Source organism: Moschus berezovskii, chromosome X (assembly GCF_049115385.1).
Source record: "Moschus berezovskii isolate FMDL1 chromosome X, NW_MosBer_1.0, whole genome shotgun sequence".
Taxonomy (NCBI): domain Eukaryota; kingdom Metazoa; phylum Chordata; class Mammalia; order Artiodactyla; family Moschidae; genus Moschus; species Moschus berezovskii.
Window position 1 is genome coordinate 73,280,009 of NC_142488.1, and position 12,403 is coordinate 73,292,411.

Consider the following 12,403-nt stretch of genomic DNA (forward strand, 5'->3'; position numbering starts at 1 on the left):
TACAATCTCCATTCCACCTCCGTATTTCCCCATAGGTTCATCTGCTTATCCTTCTGTTTAAAAGGATGCGTTCCTTTTTTTCTTGGTTAGGCTTTTATCTCCCATCTCTTCAGCAACTTAACTTTTTTCTTTCTTTTATCTTTGATCTTTCCTTTCCACCAGCTCCTTCCCCTCAGTCTTCAACTATCCCCAAGGATCATCTCTTCTCTCAAACATCTCAAATCTTTTCTCAAATTTCAGTCCTATAAAGTTTTATATCACTGTTAAACTTTTTAAAGGTAAATGTGTGGCATGAATTTTGCATATTGAGAGAAATATTTTAAACTCCTCTCTGAAATTTGTAAGTTGGGCAATCTTGAACGTGTTTACATCTCTGAGCCAGATTCATCATATAGAAAAAGGAAATAACCATTTTACTGAGTTGTTGAAAAAGTGAAATACTTTATCGTAAAAGGTGCTTAGTGTAGGTAGTGTTCTGTTTCTTGATCTTGATGCGGTTATAAAATAAAGGAGGGTGTAGTTTGGGAGAATTCATTGAGTTTTACACTTACAATGTGTGCCCCTTTTGTATTTATGTTATAATGCATATTTTTTACGTTAGAAATTAAATAAACTAGAGTGCAATTTCTATCACGGAGTAAGTGCTCAATAATTGTGGTTGCTATTATTTTTATTACTAGTAATTGAAATTTTGACTTCAGCCACTCCAATTTCATCAGTGACCTCTTATCAGTAAATCCAATGCCTTTATCTGTTTGAAGATAAACAACATCATTTTTAATCTTTTTTTCTCCTTTGGCTTCCTCAATATGCCTGGGCTATTCCACTCTAATAGCAATTCACTCAGCTAGACTTTTGTTAGCAGATCTCTTTTTAATCATGGAAGGTTCTGTAAATTCATATATACACAGAACTTTCTATAATTATATATATATAACTTCATATATATATGTAATAAACAGAGTGTTCTTGTTTTTGTGTGAAGAACTGCAGAGCCATTCTGAACAAGTTAGAGGGGTTGGTTTTGACAACTTATTTCAGTTGATAACAACGTGTGTAAAGATGGATATGACTGTAAATTAGGATTTGGGGATCATTTGCATTGAGTAATAGTTTAATTCCAAGAAGTAAAGATATCGTCAAAGAAGTACGTAAAAGTTGATATTTGTCGGACAGTGTAAGAAGAAGAATAGGAGTGAGAGGACAGGAAAAGAATATTTGGAGAGATAAGATTGGAGCTAGAATAGTTTTTTGTCTAGAAAGTCAAATCCTGTGTTTGTGATATACAATTAATTGTTCCTCAATATCTGTGGTAACAGAACACTGAGATAGGAGTTAGACAATTAGGGTTTAAGTATCAGCAGTTTTACTTAGCTGGCAATGATGCACTGCGTAAATAATTTAAACCCCTGAGCTTCAGTTTTCTAATCGTCTGATGAATATAAAAGTCTCTCCTCTCAATCATTTTCGAAGTGTTGCTGTGGGGCTCAAATAATGCAATATGCATAGAGATGCTTTGCAGCTCACATGGCATGACACAGATGCAGGAGATTATTTGTAAGGTACTTGTTACATATCCCCTCCTGAGTTTTAGCTCAGTTATTATCAAGTCAAGAATCTAACTGGCTGTGTTAAGAAAATGTAGCAATGACTCATAATAATTTAGTTTTGCTTTCTTGCAAATAGTACATCATTTGCTGAAAGAAATGAGAAAATACGTGTCAAAGTCCTTTGAAATCTGTGACGTGATATTCATAAACCTTACTACTGTGTTTCTTAGTTGTCTTTATTATATATAAATATTTATATGTGTATATACTCATAAACTATGAATATTTGATACATCACATATGTGTGTCATATATATAATTTTAATGGGCAAACAAAAGGGGATTCAGGAGTCATTAAATTTTGACAGGTTTCTCTGATTATCATCCAGTACACAAAGCTACTGCTAAATCACAAGTATCTTACAAGGGAGTTTGACAACAATTATTAACAAATTAGCAGGGGTCAGTCTATCAGATTAATTTGTATGAAGTTGAAACCATGGAGAATAACAACAAATGAAGTGGTATGTCCCAGCTCCACAGAAATATATCCTGCTAATTAAACAACAAAAAGTAAAATCCCACAATTTGAATGTGCCAGCTCTAATCTAGCTTCTGTGAATACACACATTTTTGAATGACATGTTCAACTGCTGAAAAGACAGTTTTGAGCTGCAGGAATCCAGAAATTATGTCAGTAGTAGCAATAATATTAATAATAATGGTTACTTAAATTTATATAGCAGATATATATAAGATTCAGAGGTTGAGGAAACAAGGAGAGAAGCCGCATTGAGATAGCTGATTAAAGTGGGAAATATCTGTTTTTGTAAAAGTGGATGGGAGCCAGAATCTTCCTGCTTGCTTACCAATTGTAATAATTTCATTTGGTCAGAAGTGATTCATATAGGTTCACACTTGTAAAACACAGTTTTATATTTGCTTCCACCTCTTACCACTTACTATATTCTGTTTTCCTTTCTCATCAATAGTGTTCGGATTATTTTTGGTTGTTTCTGTTTGGTTTTTATCATACCTTCTTGTGTCTAGATCCCAGGAAACAGATATATGTGACATCTTTCCAAACTTTCACCATTTGCATGAGATATCATTTAATTCTAGTATGTTTGGGGTTTGGTGGATGGAGCACTGCTGTCAGGTTCAAATGTTTGGATTTTTTTTTTTTTTTCTAGTTCTGCCACTAAACTGTTGTGTGACTTGAAACTACTCTTTTCTATCTGGGTCTCCACTTTCTCATCAGTAAATGAGGGAATCAGGTAAAATTATTTTTTCAGGTTCATTCTAGCTACATTCAGTATTTAAATATTCTATTTTGTGGACCAGATGACTTCCTTTGGTGATATGGAATACCTAAGAAATGTTTTCCAGTGAATAAGGCTATTAATAGAAATTTTGAGTTAGCTCATTACAGCTTTTAGACGTTTTCTTCGATAACGGAGTTTAAACATAAATAGGTTCGCCTATTATTTTACCATGTAAGGCCACACAGCTTCAGGAACACTTGGCAAAGGAAAAGAAATACTCAAATATCATGCTGAGGATTAACAGCATGAGAAAATTTCAGCTTTGTTTAAAACAAGGTTCATAAATTTACAAGGTCAAGGGATTCAGTGTTCCGGTGACAATTTGTATTCAAAAGAAACAAAATATTCTAAGTTTAATTTTGAACACTGAGTACTAGCACGGGTCCACTTTAAACCAGCATATTATCTAAATCCATAGCACTTCAAAATGGAAGCTACTTGAACTAATCATGAGAATGTTAGACTACTAGAGATCCTAGTTGTAGCCTTCCCCCATCCCCGCCCCCACGCCTTCAACTCGAGGCCTCAGTTTCTAGGTCTACAAGCTTAGATTAAGAAAGGAGGAAAAAAAAAAAAAAAGAAAGTGGACTTCCCATAAACGCCAGAGAGGGATATTTCACATTGGTTCAGCATTCCTTCGACCATTTCTTTCATTGAGAAATCTGACCACCTGTTGCTTCCAGGTTAGTTTTCTTGTTGCTTTGGATTCTTGCTCACCTTGATTTTGTGTGTGTGTTTATGTGTGTGTGTGTGTGTGTGCGCGCGCGCGCACGCGCTACTGTGTCTCTGTGTTTAATCTCTTTAGACCCCTTAAAGTACACCCACAGATATTTGTACAGTATTATAGGGAAAACAAACTTTTTCAACAGCTATTAAGTGCGGGTAAAGGGCGAAGACCAGCTCCCCCGCCAACGGCGGCCTCCCTAACAGTCCCCCCGCCTCCTCTTCCCTCACTTCCCCCGCCCCTACCGCTAACCCCACCCCCGCGCGCCAGGTCGGGGCAGAGTTACGTCACCCGCAGCCGGAGGTTCCTTGGCACGCGCCGGGCGCTGAGGGCAGCGGTGACCCGCGTGCTGGGCGCCCCGCAACCGGGACCTGTCCTTCCCCTACCCAACCGCTCTATTGGTAGCTGAGGGAATCCTGCCCCCGCGGCGTCTGGCCGGAGAGGGTAGGGGAAGAGGCAAGTAGGAAGGCGGCTTGCTGTAACCCTCGGGTGCGGCTGTAGCGGGAGGCGTTTACCATTCTGAGGAGGATCCATGGAAAAATGGTCTAACAAAACGCGAGTAGTTGTGGAGGGGAGGAGGCCCACCGGACTGCCAGGGCAGAGGAACGGGGAGAGTCAGAGTAACCGGGAGGCCCTTTGTCCCTTGGCCTCAGGTGGTCAGGCTGCCTCAGTCTCGCAGCTCTGTTCGAAGCTTCTCATTGTAGATGGAGGTCCTGACAGACTAGTGGAAAACTTTTGGGAGAGGCCAGGCAGGGAACGTGTCCTACGAAAAACCGAGGACGGATAAAGGGAGTGAGGGGACAGTCAGTTTGGCTAACTGACAACTTGGTGGGACAGGGCCATAAATTGGAGGAGTCTCTCTGAGGTGAAAGTCTCCAGAGATTTCCTTCACAGGGACAGCCTGAGGCAGAACAAGGAGGAAAATGGGGGCGTGGGGGCGCGAATTTAGAGCAGGCTAACTTCAGCTCGACATGAGGAAAATTTACCACAGAACTTTAGCTGTTGGCAAACGCGAGCTGCTGCCTCGTCGAACTCTGTGACGTCTCTTCTAACCGTCGAATTCCAACCTTACGATTAGATATCAACTGTATTTTTTTTTTGGTTCCCTGAGTCGATTATTCTTCCTGTATGATAATAACATAGTAATCCCTCTCAGCATTATTTATATTGTTTTCTTATGCATAAAGAAATCCACCCTACTTGGGGCTGGTGCACGGGGATGACCTGGGAGGGAGGATATGGGGAAGAGGGAGGTGGGAGGGGGGTTCAAGAAAGGGAACACATGTACACCCGGGGCGGATTCGTGTCAATGTATTGCAAAACCAATCAATATATTAATGTAAGGTAATTTGCCTCCAATAAAATAAATTAAAAAAAAAAAAGAAAGAAATCCACCCTGCCAGGATGAGCTGATGATATCATTTAGAATATTTTGTTTGTTTGAAATTTTAACAACTTATTGTCTTGGATATGGATAATAGAATTTCTATAGTTGTGCATTTAAAATACATTAAGCTTAATTAAAACGCTAGCAATTAGGGCCATTCAAATTGAACTTCTAGTTTATCTTCCTACATAGACTGTAGACCCAAACCTTTCTACGTAAAGGAATGTAATTGGAAATAATGTTCAAAGCTAGTCAATATTCATAAGAATGCTTTGAGATCTTGAAAAGGGAAATTTGATCACTAATTTTTTAATTATTTTGACAGTTTTGTTTCCTTTATTTTTTAAGCTGAGATGAAAACTCTTGGTGAATATTTTGCATAAACAGCCACGTGGATATGCAAGAGTGAAAAACAGGTAACGTTTATCTGGAGTTAAATGAAGAAAGCAGTAGAAACTGGAAGGACCAAAACAAACAAAACAAAGAGAACAAAAAGAGAAAAGCCATTTAGGTAGATTTCAAGGAGTACTGTTAAATAGCAAAAAAAGAATAAGAAAGCCATTGCACACCAAAACTTGCTTTCCTTGAAGGATTTTAAGTAATATTACACAATCATAGAAAGCACAACCACATCTTTTAATTAATGAAATTCACTGTCTGGCACATAGTAAGCCCATATTACCCATCTGTTGATTGTTCTCGAATTATATGAAATTTTTCCCTCTTTATTTTAACAGACTCTCTGCTGGATGCCAGAACTTCACTAAGGGTTTCTGTTATACTAACTATATTTATTTTATTTTTTTCAGAGTAACTGAAACCTATTGGAGGTTAGTTCGCCACTGGAGCCTACCTAAGGTCCTTTCTTTTATCCACCCTGCTACCTCTGTGAAGCCTCACTTAACCTCACACCTCAGGTGAGGGGAAAATCAGAGAAAGACCAGCAGCTTGTTGGTGCTGGTAGCCTCATTGCCAGTTTCTTCATCCATTTTAAGGCTACAGATAATCTGACAGTAAGCATTAGGAATTTTTCAAATCTTCCTATTCCCCTAACAACCCTCATTTTTAGTCTGAGAATGTCTACCAGATATATAACCCTAGTATTTTCCTTTTAATTGGAGGATAATTGCTTTTCAATGTCGTGGTGGTAGAAAGTAGCATTGACATATAAAAACTAACATGTAAAATAGATAACTAGTGCAAAGCTGCCATATAACAGGGAGTCCTGACAGGTGCTCTGTGATGACCTAGAGAGATGTATTGTGGGGGTGGGGTGGGGGAGGGAGGCTCAACAGGGAAGGGGTATATATATATATGTGTGTGTGTGTGTGTGTGTGTGTGTGTGTGTATCTATCTATCTATCTATGTGTGCGTGTGCTCAGTCGCTTCAGTCATCTTCAACTCTTTGCGACCCTAGGGACTGTAGCCTGCCAGGCTCCTCTGTCAATGGGATTCTCCAGGAAAAATCCTGGAATGGATTGCCATGCCCTTCTCCAGGGATCTTCCTGACCCAGGGGTTGAACCTGCATCTCCTGTATCTCCTGCATTGCAGGCAGATTCTTTACTGCTGAACTACTGGGAAGCTTATATATATATATATATAATTATGACTGATTTGTATTGATGTATAGCAGAGACCATAACCCACTTGACTGTACTTTCTAGAACTCTGTTGTCTAATCTAGTACCACTAGCCACATGTGGCTATTAAAATTTCCATCAGTTAAAATTAATCAAAATTCAAAATTGTGTTCTCAAGTCCCACTAATCATATTTTACATGCTTTGAACTGTGGTGCTGGAGAGGACTCTTGAGAGTCCCTTAGACTGCAAGGAGATCCAACCAGTCCATTCTAAAGGAGATCAATCCTGGGTGTTCATTGGAAGGACTGATGCTAAAGCTGAAACTCCAATACTTTGGCCACCTCATGCGACAGGCTGACTCACTGGAAAAGACTCTGATGCTGGGAAGGATTGGGGGCGGGAGAAGAAGGGGACGACAGAGAATGAGATGGCTGGATGGCATCACCGACTCGATGGACATGAGTTTGAGTGGACTCCGGGAGTTGGTGATGGACAGGAAGGCCTGGCGTGCTGTGATTCATGGGGTCGCAAAGATTCAGACACGACTGAGCGACTGAACTGAACTGAACAGACATATGTGGCCATATGTATTGAACAGTTCAGATGTAGAATATTCCAACATTGCAGAAAGTTCTTTTGGACATGGCTGCTCTAGAAAGCATGCCAGCCCCTTGTCATATCTGCATATATTTAAAAGATATTCAAACCCAGGTTTCTTGACAAACAAGATTAAGGTAAACAAAATATTCTCTAGTAGTTCGAGAAGTGACTGTATAAGGCAGGACTTGAGTTAATTGGCTCAGTGGGGGGGGGGGCAAAAAAAAACAACAACATGGCAGTACCACTTGTTTAATTTGGTCAAACCTATTTAGGCTGGGAAAGTGAGACCTATGTTGAAGTGTTTTTCCAGAGTGCTTTGGCTATGATTTCAGAGCATTTGTTTAATGTTAGCATCAATGACTCAAATTAAAGCATTTCTACATACACAGTTATAAAATTTAAAGACAGTAAATGGAAGTGGAAGAGTTGATTCTAAGAGCATCTGCATTATTACAATATTACTTTATAAATTGCCATTAATATATCCTTTGTATCTTCCCTATTGTGGGTTTCAAGAGCTGAGTAATAAAGGTAGGAACACTGCAAGCTGCAACAACTTTAAGCTTGAAAATTACCAGTACTAATAATGATTCACATTTCTGTAATGAGTATCTTTGATTTTAGAAAGTGTTCTCCTCATTTTTCTTTCCACGGATCTCACAAGGCACTCCTGATGTAGATAGGGCAAATATTACTATTCTTTTCTTAAGGTTCTTTTCTTTCTAGTCTTCTTTGCCTTGACTCAGATGCCACCTCCTCCATGAAGCTGTTTCTTTAAGTGTTAACTCTTTAGCTCTTGTTCTGTATGGTACATGTCTTAAGCTAGTTACCAATGCTGTTAATGTACTTTTGATCTTAACAGATTCACAGTTCCTCTAGGACAGAAGTTGTGTCAGATTTATATTTGTAGTCTTTTTTCTTTTTATTTTATTAAGGTAAAACTCATATGACATAAAATTAACTATTTTAAAGTTCACAATTCAGAGATATTTAGTATATTCACTGTGTTGTGCAACCATCACTTTCTAATTCCAAAACATTTTCATTATCCCAAAATGGAACCCTGTACCTATTAAACAGTTACTATTCCCTGCCTCCCTACAACCCCTGGCAACCACTAATCTTTCTGTGTTTGTGGATTTATCTATTCTGGATATTTCAACTAAATGGAATCATATAATACTCAACCTTATCTGTCTGGCTTCTTTCACTTAGCATGTTTTCAGGGTTTTTTCACATTGTAGCATGTATTGGTATTTCATTCCGATTTATATCTGAGTTTTGTATTTTACTAAAGAGGCATTCAGTAAATAGTAGCATAATTGTTTAATGATGGACTATATTACCCCAACAACAAATTTTACCCTAAACTCCCCTACCTGACAGCATATGCTAATATAATGCGGTCTGTATAAATAGATAAGGCCTGAACCTGATTAAATTCTGTTATTTCATCCTTAGCTACTCAGAATATCTAAGCCTTAAACATTAGCCATCAGAAGACTTTCTCTACTTATCCATTCTCAGACGTGGCACAACCATGTCGTGCCACGATATCCTGCTGTGACATCTTCTCCTATTGAAGTTCATCTGTGGATAGAAGGTAAGATGTTTTGAAACATTTTAGCTCTGCAGATCACATTTCACAAAGTGTTAATATAAAAAAGCAAATTATTTTGTAATATTTTACAAAAGATCCTTCAGTATTAAAGATTTGAACCTGAAACTGTGTTTAAAGGTTCATAGCATTATGTTTTAATAAACACATTCTCAGAAAAAATTTTCATTTCTTGTTTAGTGTCTTCCTTGTATGACTGTTGGAATTAATGTATTAATTAAATTTTAATTAATATATTAATTGTGAATTGGACTTAAATTAATTAATGTGCAATCAAACATTCTAAAGTAATGACATGAGGCAACCACACTGGTAAATAAAGCACACGGCCTAACAGATGTGATTTACATTCTTCTATTGGAAGGAGCTAATACTGACTGAGCAAAATGGATTATAGAGTAGTAGATGCAATGAAAAGAGAAGTTAAATGTCATTAATTAAATTAATTTTATTATTAATTATAGTTTGTTATATTTAAAATAAATCTGACATTTGAGAGCAAGGGCTATGCCTGCCTCTATTACTTGCTGTTTACTTTAATAGGTATTGAAAACATCATATGTTTACTGATTTAAGAGTGAGAAAAGATCCAAAGTTGTCTTTTATCAGATGTCTTTATTAGCAACACACCAAGGAGCACGTTAGAGAAGACTGGCTGCTCTTAGCATTTTTTAATTACAGAAACTCTTCTAAAGATGATTAGTGATTGTGAAGTTTGCTTTATTGCAGTATTTTCTTTACATAAGGATTACTAAAGATGGCTTAGCATATTCTGTTTTGTTAAGTAAAATGTTTAAGGTACTATATAGATAAAAATCATATTTCATCATTACAGAATTATAATATCTTGTTTATACTTTTTAAACTTAATCCCCATCCATAAAAATAGTTATAGTGTATAAGTTTATCTTCACATTAAGTTGAAATATTACATTTATCTAGCACAAAAATTTATGTGAGAACTTACATCATTTATATCAACACAATTATTTTTATGCAGAGGCATGTCAAGTGAAAAGTAAATTTCAAAAATTTTAGTTCATATTTTAATTATTTTGTAATTCTTAATGTTACCATGTTTCTGTTTTGCATATACATTAACTGGTATTATATTTTATACAGTATTTATCTTCAACTTATTTAACTTGGCATACTATTCTGTAGGTCCATCCACTTTGCTTCAAATGACAGAATTTTATTCTTTTTCATGGCTGAGTAATATGGAAGGTGGGTTCCATATCTTCACTTTTGTAAATAGTTCTGCTGTGAACATTGGGGTGCATGTATCTTTTTTAATTAGTATCTTTGGATATGCACTCAATATGGAATTGCTGGGTGATATGATAGTTCTATTTTTAGCTTTTTGAGACCCCTCCATACTGTTTTCCACGGTGGTGCACCAATTTAAATTCTCACCAACAGTGTACAAAGGTTCCATTTTCTCCACATCCTCTCGAACATTTGTAATTGTGTACACTTTGATGATAGCCATTCTGACAGATGTAAGGTGATATCTCATTGTTGCTTTTATTTGCACTTCTGTAACAATTAGCAATGTTTAACATCTTTTCATGTACCTCCTGACCATCTGCTTCCTTGCAAAAATGTCTATTCAAGTCTTCTGCCCATTTTTTGTTGGCTTTTTTATGTTAAGTTCTATGAACTGTTTGTATATTTTGGATATTAACCCCTTAGTAGTCTTATCATTTGCAAGTATTTTCTGCAATTTTGTAGGTAGAGTTTTCTTTTTATCAGTGGTTTCCTTAGCTGTGCAAAAGCTTTTAAGGAGCAAGCTGCCATTTACTTATTTTTGCTTTTATTTCTTTTGCCTTAGAAGACTGATCCAAGAAAATATTGCTGTGATTTATGTCAAAGAATATTCTGCCTATGTTTCTTCTAGGAGTTTTATGATATCTGCTCTTACATTTAGGTCTTTAAACCATTTTGAGTTTATTTTTATATATGGTATGATGGACTGTTTTAATCTCATTGTTTTATATGTGGCTGTCCAGTTTTCCCAGCACCACTTGTTGAAAAGTCTGTCTTATCTCCATTGTATATTCTTGACTCCTTTGTCATAGATTAGTTGATCATGGGTGCATAAGTTTATTTGTGGTATCTCTACTCTGTAGCATTGATCTATGTCTGTTTTTGTGCGAATACCACACTGCTTTGATACTGTAGCTTTGTATTATAGTCTGAAGTCTGAGAGGTTTTTATCTTCAGCTTTGTTCTTTTTTCTCAAGATTGCTTTGACAGTTTGGAATTTTGTGTGGTTCCATATTAACTTTAGGATATTTGATCTATTTCTGTAAAAAACGTCATGGGTATTTTAAGAGAGATTGTTTTAAGTCTCTAGATTGCCTTTGGAAGTATGGACATTTTAAAAAAGATTAATTCTCCCAGACCAACAGTGTGGGATATATTTGCATTTCTTTGTATCATCTTCAATTTTTTTTTCATCAGTATTTTATAGTTTTCAGAGTACAGAGCTTTCACTTTCTTGGTTCAGTTCATTCCTTGGCATTTTATTCTTTTAGATGCAACTTCAAGTGGAATTGTTTTCATGATTTTTCTTCCTAATATTTCATTGTTAGTACATAGAATTGTGACATGTTTCTGTATATGAATCTTGTATCTTGAAAACTTGCTAAAATAATTTATTCGGATAGATTTTGGGTGGAGACTTTAGAATACTTTTTATAATGTATCATATCATCTGCAGACTGAATTTTTTCACTTACCTTCCGACTTGGATAATTTTTATTATTTTTCTTGTTAGACTCTTCTGGCTGTGACTTCCACTACTGTATTAGATAAATGGCGAGAATGGGCATACTTGTCTTGTTACTGAATTTAGCAGGAAGGCTTTGAGTATTATATTGGCTGTTGAGTTTGTCATAAATGGTATTTATTATGTTGAGATAGGATCCCTCTGTACTCACTTTGATGATAGTTTTTTTTTGATGAATGGACTTTGAATTTTATCAACTCCTATTTCTATGTCTATTGAGATTTGATTTTCTTCCTTCCTTTTGTCATTGTGATGTATCACATTATTGATTTGTGAGTGTTGAACCATCTTTGTGATCTTGGAATAACTCCAAGTTGATTATGGTATTTATATATTGTTGGATTCATTTTGCTAATATTTTGTTGAAGATTTTTTTCATCTGTATAGAAAAAGCCTTGAATGTTCTATTCTTAATTAAGTTAATTTATACTAAAGCATGTGTGTGATTTTGTGAACTGTATATCTAGGAAGAATAAAACAACTGGGGATACAGAGGACTTCACTGTGAGAAACAAAACCCAGTCAAGTGTGGATCTGTTTCTTTTTTTTTGTGTGTGTGAGCCAATTGCCTTTTATTGTTTTTAAATAAATTTATTTTTTTTAATTTTAGGCTAATTACTTTACAATATTGTGGTAATTTTTGCCATATATATCTACATGAATCAGCCATGACTGTACATGTGTTCCCCCATCCTGAACCCTCCTCTCTCCTCCCATCCCATCCTATCCCTCTGGATTGTCCCAGAGTACAAGCTTTGAGAGCCCTGCTTCATGCATCAAACTTGCACTGGTCATCTATTTCACATATGGTAATATACATGT

General features: G+C 36.4%; 1 long non-coding RNA gene across 1 annotated transcript in view; it reads left to right on the top strand.

Moving 5' to 3' along the window:
- Nucleotides 1-4,886: 4,886 nt before the first annotated feature.
- The window catches only part of LOC148773351 (uncharacterized), a 79,453-nt gene continuing 71,936 nt past the window's right edge, over nucleotides 4,887-12,403 (top strand). Inside the window, exons 1-3 of the long non-coding RNA XR_016036787.1 lie at nucleotides 4,887-5,402; nucleotides 5,796-5,903; nucleotides 8,631-8,772. This is a non-coding gene — a long non-coding RNA (uncharacterized LOC148773351). The remainder of the gene's footprint in view (nucleotides 5,403-5,795; nucleotides 5,904-8,630; nucleotides 8,773-12,403) is intronic.